At 35.8% G+C, this 21,248-nt stretch overlaps 1 protein-coding gene across 1 annotated transcript in view; it reads right to left on the reverse strand.

The window, feature by feature from the left end:
* The window catches only part of LOC126855714 (monocarboxylate transporter 4-like), a 68,252-nt gene extending 47,290 nt beyond the window's left edge, over positions 1 to 20,962 (reverse strand). The window contains exon 1 of the mRNA XM_050603582.1: positions 20,441 to 20,962. The gene's annotated coding sequence lies outside the window, so the exon portion shown is untranslated. The remainder of the gene's footprint in view (positions 1 to 20,440) is intronic.
* Between the last annotated feature and the right edge of the window lie 286 nt (positions 20,963 to 21,248).

Consider the following 21,248-nt stretch of genomic DNA (forward strand, 5'->3'; position numbering starts at 1 on the left):
CTTAAAGCAATCATAAACGGAAGTGAGTTTTCAAGAGGCAATGCATACACAGTTGAGCGAGCACAGCAGATCGAATCGAATCACACTAACACACATCCAGCTCGCTCTCGCAAATTTCCCGTCCTCTTTTTTTAATTCGATTTCCATTCCATCGTCGCCAACTTCCGTCTTCTACCCAATGATAGATCGGAAAAGTATGGAAACTTCGGATGGTAGGCACCAAAGAGACTAGCAGGCCGAATTAATCCGATAAATAGGTCGTTCGGCGCACATTACAGTTCGATTTTACGATCTCTCGGCGCATCCGAGCTCTCTTGAACTTAATAAGCACCGATGTAAAGAGGTAACTAACTCCCCTATGTTTTTCGAAAAACTAACGAGACGTTTTATCTCTTCGAGATATTATTCTTTGCAATGTGTATGTATTTTAGGTAACTTTTTCGACGCCAAAATCACACAATTTTTGTAACTAAATAATATTATGCGAACATGAGTTTAATTAGAAAATTTAAAATAAAATATCATTCATGTATAAACATATATAAGTAACGTGAAATTTTATCTCCTAAACTTTATTTATTCAAAGCTTCCATATGCTTGGCGTGTAATTCGCTCATTTTCACATAATTAGCAATTGCTTTGCATATTCTAGCAGAAAGAAGAGCATTTCAAGTATTAAATTATCTCATTACTGGGGTGGTAAATTTACCTGAGTATAAATTACATTGAAATATATTATATGATAATTACAAAATATATTAAAGCGACCAATATATTATATGATCGGAAGCGTCTTTCCATCGACACTTCTGAAACAAAATAAATAGCTAATCTCTCAAATCGATAGTTAAATCAGAAAGATCGCAAGCGCCACTGAACATCGAAGGACTACGAAATGAACTAAATGCAACGATGCTAATGCACCAAGAATCTCAACGCGCAATTCGTGGACGCGCTTGACGTGTTCGCGCGCGCGCGCTGAGCCGATTAATTAGGCTCGAGATCGATACCGGCAAAGGGAATTTTTTTTAAAAAAAGACAAGCTTCGCATTTTTTTTTTCAGCTGCCTGTCAAAATCTCGGACGCCCGGCTCTTTGCGCACATAGCAAAAAATAAGGTCGCTCGATTCCGTACTTGCATTATTGCGCCAAGTGCTATTTAATTCAATTATTATTGCGGGTGTTATGAAGTACCTTGCGGTAATTGAGCAATTTAAGGGCTCTCCGCAACAGAGTACGTGATATATAATCCAATCTAATTCTCCGAAATACAAGTTGTGCAAATAAAAATGTAAATAACTAAAAAAAGAAAGGGGAACAATTTCTTTTATCGCTTTTATTCATAACTGCGTTATACAAAAATTCATTAATTCTATTTTAATTCTCTTTTTCTAGACGATAGGAATGTAATTAAGACTCTTAATTTCCAGTTAGTTCCACGCAAGAATTCGCTTCGACAATTCATATAAAATTTAAAGTTACATTAATATGAAAAAAAAAAAATATATTACGATTACACGTTAAATAATATTACAAAAGCGTTATTACACATATACGAATTTCAAACTAAAATAAAGTACTACAGATCTGGAACATTTTGTTCATAAATCCCTAGATAAGCTTTGAAATCTCTCTCTTTCTCTTTCAGCGGGGCATAATAAATAGGCTTTTTGTGCGAGCAAAAACGTTCGGTAAGAGATAATCAGTTCGCACCATAAATCATGATGGTTCGCGGATTGCAAATAGAGATATGTGTGAACGATGCGATACTTTACGCAGATTATATCCCGTTAATATTCGTGCACGCTCGAACGGATTGCGAATTTCTGCTTGTAGCCGAGCATTCGATCGTTCGTTTCAGTAAACAAGGCGTAGATCGCACATTAGTTTCATGTTTGACGACATGGATGCTAATTGGCATTTCTTGCTAATTATATCATTATAAGGGCGGAAGCATGCAAATCCGTGATTATAGCGATATCAACAATAAGAGCATCCTCACCTGTTTTATTATACATTAATCGATAAGCACTCTCAATGACGCGATACGTTATTAGATACAAAATTAGAAAGTCCTTCAAGTTTAATTTTAATCGTGCGGTAATCTTTCGCGTCGATTAAAAATTGTACTAATGATTTCACGATGCTAAAATTTAATTTATTTTCAGAAGATTAATTTCACATAACGAGCGCCGGGTAAGAAATTACCAGAATTAAAAATTCTCAATTTTTATGAGATAAAAATTGGCATATTTAATTATAACCAAATGGAACTTATCGACATTGTGCTATCATCAGTGCTATCGTTCTTTCAATTCAAATGACCAAATGTGAGTTTTTTTTTTTTTTTTTCCCCCCTCGAAACTATGCGCACGATGCCATTTGTCTACCAGCATTGTCGTAGCTCGAAGAATTAAGACAAAGATAGAGGACCATTAGTAGAGTGGCAACTAAACGGGGACATGCTTGGAGACAGCACGAGAAGAAATGGACCGTCTGTCCTGTGACTGTGGTATTTCTACTTGCGGTTTTAGAAGCACGAGATAGATGGAGAGAATGCGTATAAAATAGCTGTTCTAGAACAAACATGCGCGCAATTATTTTCCCTCGGTATTGGAATCAATTATTCAATTACGTAAAGGTAATGTTTTATAAATTATTTAATGAAAGAATTCAACGCGGATATTATTTGATAATTGGAATTATCAAATAATCGCCTAAACAATCCGGCTTTATTTAAAAATAATAAAAACTCACTCTCGCAGGTGAAAATGCCGTTTGAAAAATTTACGACAAAAAATGCCGGATTCGGCGAACCAAATATATATCAGGCGGACCGATCGCTGGCACCATTTTGCGGCTTTTGAACGCGTTACACTAAAACGCAGTTATGCCAATCTCTGCGGCGTCGAGCTAGCGTAAAAAATAGCTGTCGATATTTGTTGATGGACCATTAAAGGGGCGATGGTATCGCGATTTGCAAACTCAGCTTCGAGATAGGCGTATCTTTCGTCGCTTGCGCGCGTTCGTCATGCACGAGTAAAACTCATTTTTCAGCCGTCATTACTAAGTCCCGAGTGCATACAGCTATTATATTGGACGCACATTGCTGGCACTATAAAAGTTGGATGATATCGTAAATAGTGCTGGAAAGAAGAGGGCGATGTTTTTCAGTATCGCGTGTTCCCATTTTCATTTATTTTCGATCTCGTCCGCGTAATTCTGTTTCAATTTGAATTTTAGAAGTTGTCAGTTGCATAATCATAAAAAAGAGGCACAGCATGGAGAAGGCACTGTCGATTCGTTAAGTATAAGACAATAAGAATCGTGTATCTAGGCTGGTGTCATTGTAAACACGTTCGAAAGCGCAGTTACAGCGCGTCGCATTGTCAAACGGATAAATAGAAACTGTATCGTGAACAAGAGGCGACAGACAGATTACATTCTGATTTTAATTTCAATAAAAGCCCGCGATTATTTAACGAATTATGTAATAAATATGTAATAATTATTTTATGTAGTAATTAATTATTAATTAGATTGTAAGATGTGATTGAACGTTAATTCGATAATTCAAATAATTATTCGATATTTAAATTGAACAGTAGTGATTAAATTAATAGCTAAGTAATATAATGCTGTAATTATGCGTATACATTATTATTACTATCACTAACAAATTTTTATTCTTATGAATATAAGTCCTCCTTGTCGTACTTTTAGATATATATTTTGAAACAATAAAATAGATATAGAATAATAGAATTAAATTATACACCAATCGATCTGAAATATGAGCTTTTTTATTAACGTTTTAATACTTTTATTAATGCTTATGTAAACGCATTTAGCTTTCTTAATATGAAAAATGATGAAAAATTTGCATGATTAAAAAAAGTTCTGTTACAAGAGCATGATATATGATAGAAATAATATAATGAAAATATTCTTCGGGATTAATAGCATATTGTACATATAAAAATATAATATTAATAAAATAATATATATATATAAAATAATATATATGTATATAAATATATATAAATAACTTTTATATATATATATATATATATTTTAATATAAAATAAAATAAAGTTTTTATCATATTAATGTATTATTAATATCACGCTTCAAGAGAGAGTAAGAGAGAAAGAAGAAAGGAAGAAAGAGAGAGAGAGAAGAAGAGGATGGGGAAGAAAGAGAAGCAAGTAATATGATATTACATTAACACTCAATCAATCTTCTTTCTATTTCTCATGCAGTATTACTGAGATCACATAGTTTCGGAAGCATGTTTAAGCTTTGCCTGTACACGAAACTTCTATCCATTCGGCAACATCGGTCCTCAATTTGTCGACTAATTCAACAAGTTCGAAGATAGACTATGATCGCGAAGAGTCAGATTCATTCGATCAAAAGACTAATCTGCATGTCTAGGATCTCTAAATTAGAATAGAGTGCGCATTTACAATATATATACAATATATATATGTATGTACTAATATTACTATAGTGGAAATTTAATTATTGATTTTTAGTCGTCATAACAAGTCTTTCCTTATAGACTTGAAAAATATAAAATATATATAAAACATATAAGATCAGTTAAATGTCTATAATTACTATTTAAACAGAACTAAGCATTCATTAAAAGATCGCTCCTTAACAGTCTTATTCTGTGCTCTGGCATTATACATTATTGACAATAGTATCCTAGTTCATTCTTGTAAATACCGAACAGAAGATAAAACATTTCATCGACAGGGATTATAAAAGAAAACTTTGTCTCTTTGATGTTTATACGGATTTATATAATCCCATAATTAATTAAAAGTTCTTTAATAAAGCTCGCCATTTATAACGGATCGGTGAACGCAACGTTTAAGTTCTTTGCAGCGGTGATAATTAAAGCAGCTCTTTCGCATCAAATCACGATACTTAACGTACGTGAGAAAAATATAATCGCCGTTTCATCGGATTTTTTTTTTTTTCTTTTCTTTCACTAGACGCGTCGCAATCCAAGTCCGAGCTTCATTCAAGATATATTCACCGCTGCATATATCCTACATGCTCTTTTTATTCTATTCTTTCCCGAATAAATTATACGCGAATAGGGATGTGATACGCCACATTTCAAATTCAAACTAGATCGCGTATGAAGAAGTAATTTTCCATCTCAATTGCAGGATTGTACGTATTAAAAGAGGATAGAGATCTCGCTATTAGAGTGAACAGGCCGAAACGTTTTCGACGGTATATACACTACGATTTAATCTCCGAGGAAACGCAACAAATGGAATTACTTGGAGTGCATTATGTGCGACTAGTGCTAAATGCATCGACCGTGCAAGAGTGGCCGGTCGGCGAGAGTTACGATGCACCGCGAGCACACTTTCCTCTCTCTCTCTCTCTCTCTCTCTCTCTCGCTCTTAAAGCCGAAAGGGTTAATAGCGAATCGCGTCCATTTTGTCCAGCTACTCTGCTTAATGGCGAAAGACGACACCCGTCGAGAAACGCGGTGTCGCGCGCGGACAATACGGGGGATTGAATTATGAGCGCGCGAGCTGGAAGAGCTCTTTGTTCCCGCACGATTCAGAGGTCGGCCACGATGTCCGGAGCCTAAATCTTTTGTTTTCGGACAGTCAATTATTAATTACTTCCCGTGCGCGGGATAGCGACACGGTTGGAAAGTAACTGTGATATCTATGCAACCTGTGCATAATTCTTCTCGAAAACGGAACGGCCGCACGTCCGGGTCCTATCCATCTTCGAAGCGTTTTGAGACAGTCTCGTACATAGATTTTTTTTCTCGCTGTCATTTATCTCTTGCGTTAACGATCATGTAAATTAAATATTTATAAAATAAATACTTCTTTCTTCTGTTTTTTTTTTTCTTTAAAATTATCTTATAAAATTACCTAGTCATTTCTTTCATTCAAAGATTCTTTGGCGAAATTTGATGTCGACTTTTTTTCTATATTATTATATATTAATTTTATTACACAACAAATATCCCTGGGATGCTCGATATAAAATTCTGCTAAAACACAAAGTGTTCTCCTTTATTTTTCTACACTTAAAAACCTTTAAAATTTTCCATATGCTTTTTTTGATCGCTCACTATTAAAAATTAAGTAATTAATAACTCGCTGAATTATTTTTTACATTATTTCTGCAACACTCAATATGCGCGGAAAAGAGTAACGCGTACTTCTCACATCGTAGCGCGCGAGTGCGACTCGATGGCGAACAGCTGGCTCATCGCCGCCAGGTATCAAAATGGCGAACGGACGTTATTCTCCCGGCGGATTAATTTCGAGGCAGGTTGTGCTCCAGCTCCCGACGATTCTCGCCTAATTGTCGCGATCCCCAGTCACGGGAATGTGGGCGTCAGAATCCCGATGATGGCGAAGCGAGGAAGGGGGGGGGGAGGGCGGGGGGAGCCGAGTCGAGTCGAGGGGAAACACACAGCGACACGTATCACAGCCAGATATGTATTAAACAGCTGATACGTGTCAGGTACGCGCGCGCAAATTTCTTCGCCGCTTCTGTCATTTAGCTGATTCATTGCCCTTTTTCCCGCCATCTGATTCGAAAGCTATGCGTTTATTAATTCGCATCAAATTACAATTGCAATATCAATTGCGTTTCGAGCTTGATTTCTTTCTCGCGTTGTACGTATGTATGCACACACATACACGTTAATCTCAATTTTATTTAAACATCGCACGCATAGTTGGCTCCGTTATCTCAAAACTTGTTGCGCGCAATAAATGTCGGCGATGATGTCATCCAAATTGATTTTGTACGATTTTATTATTATCATCGTTGATCGATTGGTCACATTGAACTTTAAGAAACTCACTCTATGAAATTCCATATGATTATATTTAAATGTACGCGTCCGATCAAACATTTATCATTTGGATGATATATTTCTTTATAAATAAATAGTATGAGTGTAGAATACAAAGATATATTTACAGAATAAACTGTTGCTACGCGGCATAATTTAAAAGAGTTCACAAATATTATTCCATCCACGATGCGGCACGCATATGTACGTAGTAATTGTATATCTAGCTTTAAAATTCTCTTTTGTACAGTGCACAATTCTTTCGTTAAAATATATATTCGAAGGATGTCCTATTCAATTAAGAAGAAAAATTCAAACAACAGGGGACAACAAACGTTTGAAAGGCACGTTTTAAAAGATCAAGATGCCTTTTAAGCAATTTTACGATCTCTTCATGGCGATATTTGCGTTGCTCGCGGACCGAATAATTCTCAATTTAAATCCGACAAACGACTAATGAGCGATCGGGAATAAATTGTGCAAGCAACGGATCTTTTTTATCGTAAAATATTTTTTTACAGAACATCTACCTATCTAGACTTGTATAATATACAATTATCCATCGCATCAATTAGCGTGATAAAAAAATCTAGTTAGTGTATTGAGAAGCATCGTTAGATAATACTATATGACGTTCGTTTTCTCGATTCTAGCCTTTCCTCGGTAATTGCCTCGATTCGTAGATACACCGTCATTGAAATCCATAGGGATTAAGAAGGAACGAAGAGATCTGGGCAAATTAAAGCATCTTGAGAGATACATTCACAATGATATCTAACATTGCGCGTTCAAGAACATGTGCGCCAATTTCTCAAGGGTTTTTACGTCTTGAGAACGTCGGTTAACCGATATTTTCACGATATTAAATCCTTTTTTACGCAACTCGAAGGCAGATCGATGGAGAAAAGAAAATAGAGAAATAAAATACCCGCCATTATAATCGTCTGCAAATCTATCGAGATAAGAAAGAAATAGACTATTAATTGTATCAATTGTGTGATCAAAAATATGCCCGTCAATTTGTAAATTTTGAATTTTGATCAAGAGCCAGAAATAATGTTATATTGATTGAAATGATGCAATGTTCGATTTTTGTACGAAAATATTTCTTGCTTTATTAATATTTCAAATTAATAATATTAATATTTAGAATTATAAAATATTTCGAGCTTTATTTAAAACATTTTTAAGTCTTATTTAAGAAGCTTTATTTAAATTTTTTAAGTGAAAAAGAGTATAAACAAGAATTAAGATGAGCGTGACGTTTTAAAAAACAATTTTTTTTTTTTTTTAAACATGACGTTAATATCCGATTATTATTTATTATTTTATCGTACTTTTAATCATTTTCAATTTGACATCCGCAATTTATAATCTATACGAATAATTGTATAAACGTTTCTTCAACGCATTGTCAATGAGCTCTCGCGCAGTCTCTTCATCTCATCTCTTCGTTACAACTTTGTGCCAGAGAAAGAGAGAAAGGGAAAGAAAGAGAGAGTATCTTTCCAGTCGATGGAACAAAGATTTAGGTGAAGCGGAGTTGAAACCGTCAGTGTTGAAGATCTTTAAAAGCTTGCACTCACTCGGCAAGTCCGCGAAAAAAGCGTATACGATAGGAAACTAAGGAACCGCAGGAGGACCAAGAGAGTTCGCTGATTTTATTCGTTCTGAGGAGTTAGCCTGAATTTATCTTAGCGTCCATTTCCCATTAAGCGCCGCTTGAAAAACCATCCTCGCGCAACTCGCGAAAGAGGCAAAGAATGCGGTATTATCCATTTATCTCGTAATCCTAAACTGTTCAAAGCTCATGTGAAAGAAAGATGCTTTATGTATCACAGACATATATCTGTCCCTTCGAATATTTAATATGTAATATTCGAATAAAAACGGCCTTAAAAATGAGCGATGCATTATATCATTAAAAAAAAAAAGCCCAAAGAATGTCATGTAAATCATTAAGACACATACTTTAGATACTAAAGATAATGATTAAATTGACTTAACAATATATATATATATATATATATATATATATATATATATATATATTTAATTTTGATAAAAACAGATATGCATTATTAATATCTTAACAACCATCTCATCTCGAATAATTGCATTAACGTTATAATTACGTGTCTTCCCATTAATTAAGATTACAGGATTCGAAATATAGACAGGATAGCAATCACCGCATCGAGCTCGATCTCGGGTCACACGAGGTAAATGATATCGAATGGGTTGGTTGGCCGTGGTGGGAACATGCGAATGACCGTGCATTTGGAAAATTAATCTTCGGAGTCTCGTATGTGTGCGTGTGCATGTGTCTGGCGCGAGAAAGTATTTCTTGTTTGTAGTCGTTCTACAGAAGTATAAACGCCGCTCTTTCCCGCCGACGCTGTTCCCTTTTCAATCCCCTTTTTACATTGTTCCGCTCGATGAGATTCGATCGCGCTCGTGGAGCAAGAAACCCGACCGTGATACCCGCGCCATTACGTTGCACTCGCATGCGACGACACGCCGGGAAATTGGTTGTTGCGAGTCCCAGTTTGACCCGAACGAACCCGTGCTTCCGCGTAGGAAAACATCGTTCGCAGGATACATATCTATGTATGTGTATTATCAGTTTTAATATTATAGCGTACGCGTAATATGAGCGATGCAAAATACGCGATAAATATTTAATTTTCCTTTGCACTTTGCTAGGAAAGTAACATCGCTGCGAATATCATCTCCCCCTCAAAAAAAGACAAATTCTTAAAATTAATTAAAATTATTCTATATCACAGATATCTATCTCTCTTTACGTTGGCACGATTGCATACAAATTTTAGAAAATCATTTTAATGTGTGTTTGACAGATAGATTTAAGAAAATTTATGTATGTTTTTACAAAAGAACGATTACTTTCTCGAGATATTAAGCAGCGTAATGTCTTTTTATAAAATAAACAACAGATGCTTCTTCTGTGGAAACGTGGAACCATTTCCTTTGTGTACTACGAAGTAATGTCACCGCCAAGTTTCACCCGCAAACAAAAAGTAACGTTTCATATTTATACATATTTACTGTGACATTTACCACCATCAGGGACTTGAAATATGAGAGGAAAAATTACTTTTAATTTTTTGTTTTACAACTCGCTTTGTTACATTCCCTCTTAATGCGTGGACATCATGTCGAAAATTTATTTTTTCATTTTTCTTTTTTTTTTAAAGGCAAATATCCGAGAAAATTGCTCGTCGTTCGATTCAATTAATGAAGCTTCCGTATAAAATATAGAAAAAGTAAACCGGTGAGTAAACTGCAAAGAGCCGCGAATCAAAATATTCACCGTGGTATTTGATAATCGGTAAATTTGAAAATAATCACGCTGGTTTTTCAACGAGAGATATTAAACCAACACCCGACAGATTTGTCCGAAAACATGTATGTACGCGAGATCACGTGTACCGCAACGAGATCGCGTTTGTTTTATCTCGCAGTGCAACATTTACGGTCACCAGTTTTCTGGAAAAAAAAAAAAGCGTCGCTCCGCGATTTACGAAACAAATATGCCAGAAATATTTATGAAAATGCAGAAGAATTTAAATTCGTTGGGGCTGAGAGGCAGGAGGCTTTGTGGATTTTGTTGTGTAGAAAAACATTTGAACCGTGAGAAAACTTGGTGAGCGGTCGCTCGGTGATTGTTTGAATAATGCAACTGCATACCACGTATCTTGCGGAACGCGATTTTATGAGATCTACGCAAAGCCAGCCAATTCGAATCTCGCAAATGAATGAATGAAAGGGAAAATGGCCGGGTGCGAATTACAATGATCCAATAAAGCTTAAGCGTTAATCCTGAAGAATTAACCTTTCTCCCCATAAGCCGCAATTGAGTAACATTTTCGAATATCACGAAGTTGCAAATAAACCGCGCGTTTTCTAAACGACAAGATATTAAACAATTTTTACGGACTCTTTTCTCATTTTAAGATTCTGAAAAACATAAAATATTCTGATCGAAAAGAATTTCGAAATTACAAAGTTCTAAACCAGAGGTCTTTAGGCAATTTTACGTCAGTATTAAATATATTCTTAACATCTTTTACCAGAGTCATTAGCTTAACGAGACTTTTATTAAAAGAGAGAATATTCAATGTCAAAAAGTTTGAGCGCACGAAATTTTAAATTAGATTTTTATTAAAACAATATCCTTTGCAACTTTGCGAATTATCTTTGCAAACAAACATTATTCCAGTCACGCTTGCATTTTCTATCCTTGCATATTACGTATCCTGCATAATGTCGAGACGATGCGACGTCGCTCCGGTTGCCAATATCCTGAAAATTCGATAATTCGCTTCCATTTTCGGTGATTCCCGCGCCAACGGTATATGTATATGTATGCGTATGTGCGCGTGTGTTCGTGCAGAGCTGACGTTCGCTCGTGTGAACCGGAGGTACCACCGAGACTTAACCACAGGTTACAAGCCTTAATCGTTCCCCGCTACAGAGCGCCTGTCCCGTCTCATTAACGAAATGTATGGCCGAATTCGGTAACCGCGAACGCGAATAGCTCTTTGGTACGACGATTTGCCCACGACATATCTTTCATATTATAACGATTGAATTTTCCTTAATTCGTCTCGAGCGAAAAGATAACAACGGAGAATATATGTTTGTTAATTAATGTCAAATTCCATTTTCCACATGTTGATTCTTTCTTAGAATTCTTTTTTATCTGATATTCATGTCAATAACACACAGGTAAGCTATTTAAATTTTAGAATCAAAATATGCAGATATATAGATAAATTAATATTTATAAAATATATATAATATAAAATTAATATAATTTTTTTTTTTTTATAAAGAATTGATTCGAGATGCAAGTGTTATAATTGTGAGGAAATAATTTCGAAAACAGAAAATTAAATTGCTCGTAACAAAAGGCAACAAATAGTAGAAAGAAAAGTGAGAAGAGAGCAGAAGAAGTGTTTTATATATGTCTCGACGGACTGAAAAATACACTGTACGCAGTAACACGTTCTCATTTTTATTTCAGCGGCCGAGGCATTTTCACACGTTTTAATACGTTTTCGACACCGCGTGTATGCGCATTCGCGCGGAAGATTCATGTGTATATAACAATCCGCGAACAAGTTTAGATTTATATGAACCCAAGGGACAATGGCTCGCATTTCCACCCTCAATATTGTCACCGGAAAAATCCCTGGCGCGCCGGTCGACATCGCGTATCTCCGGCGTTTCCTCCAGCCGGTCCATTAACGAGTGTTTCCGGTGTGACAGTACCCCGAAATCCTGACACGTCGATATCTCGCAAATGACCGCACACCCTGACAGCAGCAGTCATCGTTAACTAATGATTTATGATACTAGCCGTTCGGTTTGCAAATATTTACGTTAAATTAATAACGTTTTAGATAAGAGAATAAACAAGCTTTTAAATGCCATGTTTATCTTTGTCCCACAAAATAAATCAATATATATATTATCAATATATATTAAATCAAATTTGCGATATACATTTAAAGTACCCTAATAATAATTGACGTATATATCAGCAATAATAAATTAGATCAATAGATATTATAAATTTTTCAGCTTGAATAATAATTCTCCAATACGGAAACCGACATTATTTTAGGCATTAATTTGTAAACACATATGTTTGTTTCAACACATTATTTGTTATAATAAAATATAATTCACATTGAATGATATGAACGTATATTCATAAATCAATAAACGGAATAATGTTATATTCAATTCCAATACTAAAATTATTAATCAAGCCGCTGATTCTCTCTCACAACATCCGAAAAAAAGATTCATTCCGTTCTTACTGATTCCAAATGTTATTGGAAAAGGAAAAGTCATTCTAAAGAAATGTTATTTCCAGCCTAATAGTCTCGCGCTCTATCTTTTTCCAGATCGCTATCCTTCTTCGCGGCGCGCGTTATAAGACGCGTTATTTGCGCGGGCGATGTCACAGCCCTCGCATCTAACTAAAATCGATTGCGATGGCTCGCAGTGCATCGTTTCATTAACCCGATATCAGGAGGACGATGAATAAAAAAGATCGGCCCGGCTAGTGAAAACGCCGACGCCGCCTCGCACTCGGCGCGCGCGCGCGTCCTCGTAATGGTAATTTATGGCAGTAACTAATTGCCCTTGCAAACCCCCTACCTCCCCGTGAACATCTTCCCCGAGACGATATTTCAATGGCTAAGTTCCTAGTTTGCCGACGAGCTAGGCGCGTTTTTCCCGTGTACGAGATGCGGACCCGCCCCCGCTCTTTTACCCGGGCCGACAAGAAGCCGACCTTTCTCCGTCATCGCCGGCTAGAAATGAATCACCGGAGCGCGGCGGTGACGGAAATTTATTCGCCCGTGCACGCAGTCGAGCGCCAGAAAGGATGCCACACGGATCCTGCTGCATGATGATGGCATGATCGCGAGATGTGAGTTAGTAATAAATTAAGCTGGTGAAATAATGTCGAAAAATTCGGCTTAATAATAAACTGCAATATTTGGCGAAATGAAATTTATATTTTAATATAATGTCCGATCTTAAACAGGCTATTTTTAAAATTTTAATTTAATTGTGAAAAAAATTACGGTTAATTAATTAAATAAGAAAAACTATCACTGCATATATCCCTTGTGCGTGAAGCACGGATATATTTCTCTGATTACTCTGATATACGACAGTGGTATATATATGATGAGAAGCGAAACCGCAAACCGGCTCGGTCACATATATCATTCAAATATGACGTTGCTCGTAAATGTGTTGATCTTGCCTAACCGCGTTCATTTAATGATTACGTTGCCATTTGATCTTTTATGATCGATACAAGAGGGCTTTACAAATAATTCGTTTAATAGTAAATAAGCTGATGATGGAGCGAGAATTATGTCGCTCCCTGTAAGCTTAAAAGATTTAAACGCGCTAAGATTGCCCTTCTCTCATGATATGCATATTACAATGGCACCATTTATGATCATAATCTGGTAGACAAAGCGGTTCATATACGGCAGCTACGACGTGCTAAGGCCTTGCCATTTGTATTTATTAACAGAGTGCCTGTGAATTTAATGTATGCCGTGAGTATCATTTGTATGAATTTATTCGGCATATTTAATGGCATATGTTACTCAAAGAATATAGCTTCTCCTTTCACAAAAGTAATCTTTTAATCGCTCAAAAAGATTTTAACGGCAAATTGGCGAGTTATAAAAGACGTTCATTGAATATGCCAAATGCGCAAAAATGCTTTCATCGAATCTTACGCTTGGCATTCGCGCGTGAAAGGAGAGACACAACGGCTAATAATTCATCGTATTCATTGCCATTCTATCGGTTGGCACGGTTCCCATAAATGAACAGAGGCAAAAATATGCTGCGTCCCAATGCCGTCCGTGAAACACGCGATAGAATAAAAATTCAATTGTTTTTCCGCCTACTCGATAAAGTCCACGGTTCAAGCCGAGCGCTTTTGCTCTTGTGTCAAACATACACAAAGATTAAAGCTTTATTTGATGACGAAATATATTTTCGCTTTTTTGTAACGGTGATTGCAATTTTCAGAAATGTACTTATCTGCTAAATTAATTTTTGTATATGTATAAATAGTAGTTACATTTAATTTAAAAAAAAAATATATATATATTTTTTTTTTCAATTATAAAAATTCATGTTAAAAATGAAGAAAAATTTAATGCGGCAAATAATTATTTATTAATCTATATCTCTACAAAAGGGAATTTTCGCACAAAGCTCCTCGTTAGCAAAATGTTCAATATTAAAAATAAAAAAGATCCAATAAAATTAATAACGTTTTAATTTGATCAATAAAAGAGTCTCTTCTCTCTCTCCACAAAGCACTGTATAAATAAAATGTATGACGTTAATATAAAATATTATGTTAACGTTTGAACTGAATTTTATATTGGAAACTTGGATAAAAGTGCAGTCAGAATATAGGCCAATGTGAAATAATTTATAGCGTCTTTTAAAATAGCAAAATTTTCATTGTCGCGAACCGCATTCTCGATGAAGCAGGGATATTGACGCGATTAATAAGAGAAGTTGTTTAACTAAAATAGCGCCCGACTTGGAACTAAAGATGCGCGGAATGCAATAAAACGAACAGTCGTGCAAAATTCAAACATTTCGTTATTTTCGAGTAAAAATCCGGAATGGATTTTATACTGTTTACTTTTTGTCTTTTTACGTAATATGGAAAATGTGCTCTTCTCTAATTTCCTTGCGCACTTATTATCACGCACAGAGATACATTCATAATGCGTGCCTAATTGCATGCAACTTTAATATGATTGTCCTTATCAAAATTTTCAAAAATGCAGAAGTATTATACAAAAGTGTTTATACAATTCGTACTTTTTTAATTAAGGAAAGGACGTTTTCCATTTGCATCGTTTTAGCGAAACGAGGAAAATTTAAAAATATTTAGCATCAATTATTAGGCACTTTGTATTGATTGACAGCATCATCACATATATTTAATGGGTGCATAAAACATTGTTCTCCGCTACGTTATAAGAAAGAGATATTACACAGACATTACATAGAGGAGAAATAGCACACACGGTATATAGATGGTATGCATGAGGTGTTCAGCTCGTATTGCTATCCCGAATTTAATACCGAACACGGTTACGTGGTATTCTGCCGAATGTAAACGAAGGTTTAGAGAATCGGGCAACCATATTTGGCGTTAAATATGCAAAGGAGACACAGACATATACAGAGATTATGTATTTCATCGGCCTAAATGCGCCGTTCCGCGTGAAAATGGTAACGGATTTAGGGGAAAATTTCGGCGAGAAAGTGCTTGTTTATTTATAGCACGATAGCAGAGCGCGGAGAAGGTGCATTGTTTAAGCACAGTCGATTAAGCACAGTCCGTCGTCGGATTATCCCTTAATGAATCGATTCGGTGAACCGCAAGACTCTGCCGCGGGTTTACAGTATTTATTGAGCGAACCAACGATACATTGCAACCATAAAATTGGTACATTCATGGAAATCAATGCGCCAAGATTCGATATAACATGAGAATAAGATGTTCTCGTGTTAATTGTCTCGATGGTCTTGTTTGTTTTTTTCTTTTTTGTTTATGATATCCTCTCGTAATTAACGTAATGAACATGTCCCCTTAACATATGATGAAACGAATACCATTCATGATCGAGAATATAATTTTTTTTCAATAAAAACAACTATTATGTTTTGAAACGAGAGAGAGAGAGAGAGAGAATCGAAAATTATCTTGCTGCAACAATAACAGATTTCCAGTCTAGTTGATTTCGATCCCGTGTTATTTTACCTTTGATTATGTTCACGGAGTCTGTTGCTCGAAACATAAAACTCGGTCAACCATTTAACAGTCGCGCGTGTGACACGAGAAAAATTACAGATAATAAAATATACGAGCTATAAAGTCGTGGAAATTCTTGCGGCCGATGTTACGCGCGCGCATTTATCAGTGAGATATGTAAAATCATGAAACCAGTCATTAAAATTCGTAGTTTGTAGCGTACATTTAAAAAAAAAGAAAAAAAAAATATGTTGCTCTCGCTTATGTTTTTGAAAAGTATTTCTCTCTTTCTCGAGTATTTAATTATATATGACGGATTATACTTTCGTAGTACGTGCATTTTATTCGGCTGACATATTAATTATATCATACCGTGGAGGTAATAATTTTAACGTAATTTTATAGTAGGCCCTTTTCTCCCTATCTTTATCTCTCTTTCATCTCGATCTCCGAGAGATTAATAACGAGAAGATTATCGTTTTTTATTACAGCCTCATAATGGAACGGTGTAAATTTTATCATTTCGCGTTATGCTAATATTTTATGGTACGGTAAATATATTGCCACGTAAAAATCATATAATATTCAATATAAATATATAGACACGTGTGCATTTTTTCGAATATATTTCAATTATAATGAATCATATTTTTTTAAACATACTTGTATTTAAATAAAATATTTTTATATTTTGAGAGAAAGACAATATTGTTTTTCAAACATGTCTTTGTATTTAACTCAAATAATTGATTAGTTTTCATAAGTTAAAAAATAATTCTTATTTTGCAATGTAATAAATAGCAATAATAGTAACAAACAGTATAGTACTGTTTCTTTAATATTATATTATAAAATTAAAAAATTTATATCTCTTTTAATTTATAAATAATCGAACTACATCTTACGATTTCTTAAAAAATTCTATATGTATATGTTTATAAAAATACCATTTTATTCTTAAATATCAAAAATATTCGATATTTTAATTTATATGTTGCCAATATAAAAACTAGTGGCCTTAAATGCGAAAGAAAAAAGTAATAGAGATTTTAAGCAAATGCGGATGCAAGACGGAGATCTACTAATCCCGGCTCTGTGTAATATAATCACGATAAATTGATTTTATCGGATAAAACATGTATTATCAGTATTTGTAATCGAATACACACGTGTTTGCAGAAAAACCGCTACAAATCACATACATGAGACGACAAGAAAACGATTCTCCACCGTTCCACTGATAGATAAATATAACAACCAAATACTCCGAGAGTGAAATCGTACAAGATCTGATTGTGAGTTTTCTCTTACAATATCGAGAAATTTATTTTTATAAAGATTTTATGAACAATAAAAGATTTACTTTGTAAATAATAAATTGTGAGTAAACTTGTTTCACAGATTAACTGGCCTTAGTATTTGGTTCAAAATGAACTGAGAGAGAGAGAGAGAGAGAGAGAGAGAGAGAGAGAGAGAGAGAGAACAAAAAAAAGTTTCTCTCATCTTTCGAATTTATTAAAATTAATTTTTCATAAAAATAAAAATTTTTAAAGAAAATGCATCTCGTACGACTGTACATATTTTATAAAATTGAAACTTATCGTTTATCATTATTTAACAAATTTAAATTAATGTCTCAATTAAAATTAATAAAAAATTTTAATAAAATCTCCAATTTTCTTTCATATAACGCTGAAATGCTCAAATTCAAATCCAATTAGATTGAAATACATAATACTAGTACGTATTTTCAAATGAAACGTTTCAATATTACGCTGATTGAGTGATTTCGCGAACAGTAGGCGGATTGAATGGGCAAAGGTTACATTTAACCGCGTGAACTATGAATTATGGTTGTCAGACGGCGAGGAAGGAATTTCGCTATCAGCCCGGTGAAATATGCGCATGGAGATGGAGACTGTGTGTTCACTAATTCATGCGGCAGTAACCGCCGCTCCATATTTTGCATTCCATGAAAATGTATTTGTCTGTTTGGGCACACCTACTCGCGCGCGGCGCGGATGGCTTTGAGGCATTTGCTATACACGCGCGCTCGCGACGCGCCGAGTACGCAATGCAAGCACGCAAGCCGTACGCTTTGTACGCGTCGAGTAGGTATAGGGTTGGTAGGTACACTTGGGTGAGGTTTCGCCTACGCCGGCATTTGTGTGCGGGGCTTTTCAACTAGTTCTCCATCTACCTACCTACCTACCTACATATGCGATCAAACGTCGTCGCGCTTTATCGAGCTCTCGCCAATCCGTACGTGCAAATTGATTATGCACACAAATCGTCGTGAAAGCGCGTCAGACATTTTCCTAGAAGAGAATCCCCGTAGCGATATACGTACGATACCTCATCGTCTCTCTCCCTTTTTTTTGCCTTTCGCACGAGATACGAGCGAGATTACGTTGATCAATTGCTTGGCCGATGGAAAAAAGATCGAGCGCACACGAAAGCAATTACTACGTACATACATCGCAACATCTCAATGTTTTTTGAGAGAAATACAACACGCGTGTTTTTGAGAGAAAGCTGTGCGAGAAATCTATTCGAAAATTGTGTGTTCCATGATATATGTATGTATCACCCGACATTGAAAATTTATTAGAATAATATTTTGATATAATCCCGAACCATAAAATTTCATATTAACTGTCGAGGGAATGTTTGATAAAAGTATTGATTTGTGAGATATTTTACGCTGTGAGTTATAAATTGATAAATAGCTGCAATAATATATCTATCCTTCGTACACATCATTAATTAATAAATTATAATAAAAAAAATTAATGCTTTAAAAATGTAAGTGAATATGATAGTTGAATAAAGGTTAATTAATAAATGGAAAACTATTGTTTTTGAACTCAGAGACAAAAATGAAATTTTATGCCATCATTAAAATAAGTGTCCTTCATATATTAATTATTTTATGTTGGAATACGAGCTCAGCGCGAGACACATGTTTGCTTTAAATGACACATGTGTGATGAATCGACATTTTATGAGCCAATATTAGTTAGTATTCATAAAAAAAAAAAAAGAAATATTTTCCACAAAAATAATTGGTCTCACGCATATCTCAATTAAAATTTCACAAGCTGCCTAAATTGGGCACATCAATCAGAAAGTCATCAAATACACACACACTCGCTAATCGCAAAGCTGAGTGCGAATCGTAAACACGATTACCTAACACTCTTTTCGGGACGAATGACATTGATTTCGTTAATAAGATTGACATAAAAAAGAATTGAACAAATATTTCGTGATACAGTTTTCTTGCTATGAAATAATCAATTATAAAAAAGCGAGTGAAATTATTGCGATTAATAATTATCTCGCTTGTGTTATAAATAAAAAAAAAAACAATTAACATATATTGTTGATTGCAAGTCATAATTGAACAAATTAAAGTTTGCTCTGACAAGGTTGTTCAAGACAGCGAGATAACATTTTCATTTCTTAAAAATATTATTATCACGAAGCGATGTTGTTGTAATAGAAAGAGAGGAAGAAAGGAACTTTTGACATTTTCTCTCTTCCATATACATCGCGTATGATCCGTTATACATCGGTTTTCAATATTATTATTATTATCGAGCAATTTAAATTTCCGTGTATTGCCGGGAAAGTACCTACCCCCAATAACATGTAAAATTTTAAGAATGCGTCAAGTTGAAAATATCATATAATCTATACAATAGATTAATAATTATCTCGCGCGTATTAAACTAAAGTGCAATAAATTACGAGAGTATTGAGCATAATATATAATATTAACACGAGCGTATTGAACATAATATATAATATATAATATTGTATGTACATATTGTATATACATGCATACATACAAATATTAATTAGATTGCGGCATTTTGTCGAGATCAAAAGCAGATGCATTCAATTCTTACCTTAATGTAAACTCGCATTAACGGTCAGCGCGCGAATTTACGGTATTTTCTCAAACTTGATAATTTCGATCGAAACTAGAATGCCGAATCGTCGCGTAACAAAAAAACGGCATTTGTCAGGCAAATTGCCGCGGGAGAATCTCTCTGTTTCTCGTTCGAGATCCATCTTCCTGTTGCATTCAAATCAACACGCTTCGCGGTAAGCGAAAAAAAAAAAGAAAGAAAAACAGAGAAGAAAAAAAAAACACGAGAGAGACAAACCTTCGCGCGCGCGACTTTTTTTTTCCAGTATAACGCGCGCAGAAAATAATAATCTTACCTCCATCGAGAAGATGTCCCCCTTCGTATCCCCTCGACGATCCGCAGACTCGTCGAATTTCCAACGCCCTCGAGAGGTCGCGGGAAGGGAGAGCGACGGGAAGAAAACAGAGGCTACACTGGACGACCTTGACTCCGGAATTACTTCTCGCGACGAGCTTACGCGGCCGCGTTTTTCCGCGCGGAACGGCCGCGTCCGGAAATGCGCGCGTTTACGAGTCGCGCGCCATCCGTTCGCGATACGTACGCGTCCGCATCTCGCCGTCTATATCCGAGGATGCGATAACGATGACGATTGCGACGACACGACACAGGTGGTTGACGCGCGGGACTATTTGACCTTGCTTGTACTCGAGAGAAAAAAAAAGAAAGACAGGAGAGGGGGAGAGAGAGAGCGCGAGAACGGACGCTATTAGAGTTGAGGCCGCGGGAATAAAAATTGCGCGGCAGAAGCGCCTCTCGTGTTACGGCTATTTCCCACTGACGTAACGATCAGCTGTATCGACTGGCCGGGGCGAGAGCCGTCGCGCGACTGAAACACCTCTCTCTGTGCTCACTCGCAGCATCCCTATTCTGCCTGCCCCCGCGGTACATCCGCACCCTCTGCCGTCCCACGGCGCGAGACTCTCTTTTAGCCTCTCTTTCCACCCCTCGGTTCGGTTGTGGTGGCACCTCTTTCCTCCTCTTCCCCACCATCCTCTTTCCATTACTCCGCATCCTTCCACTTCCATATCCTCTTTCGCGCGTGTCATGTTCTGCAATTTTAGTGTGTATATGTAGATTGGCTATAATTTTCTCTCTCCTCTCTC

The sequence above is a fragment of the Cataglyphis hispanica genome, chromosome 2 (genome assembly GCF_021464435.1).
Source record: "Cataglyphis hispanica isolate Lineage 1 chromosome 2, ULB_Chis1_1.0, whole genome shotgun sequence".
Lineage (NCBI taxonomy): Eukaryota > Metazoa > Arthropoda > Insecta > Hymenoptera > Formicidae > Cataglyphis > Cataglyphis hispanica.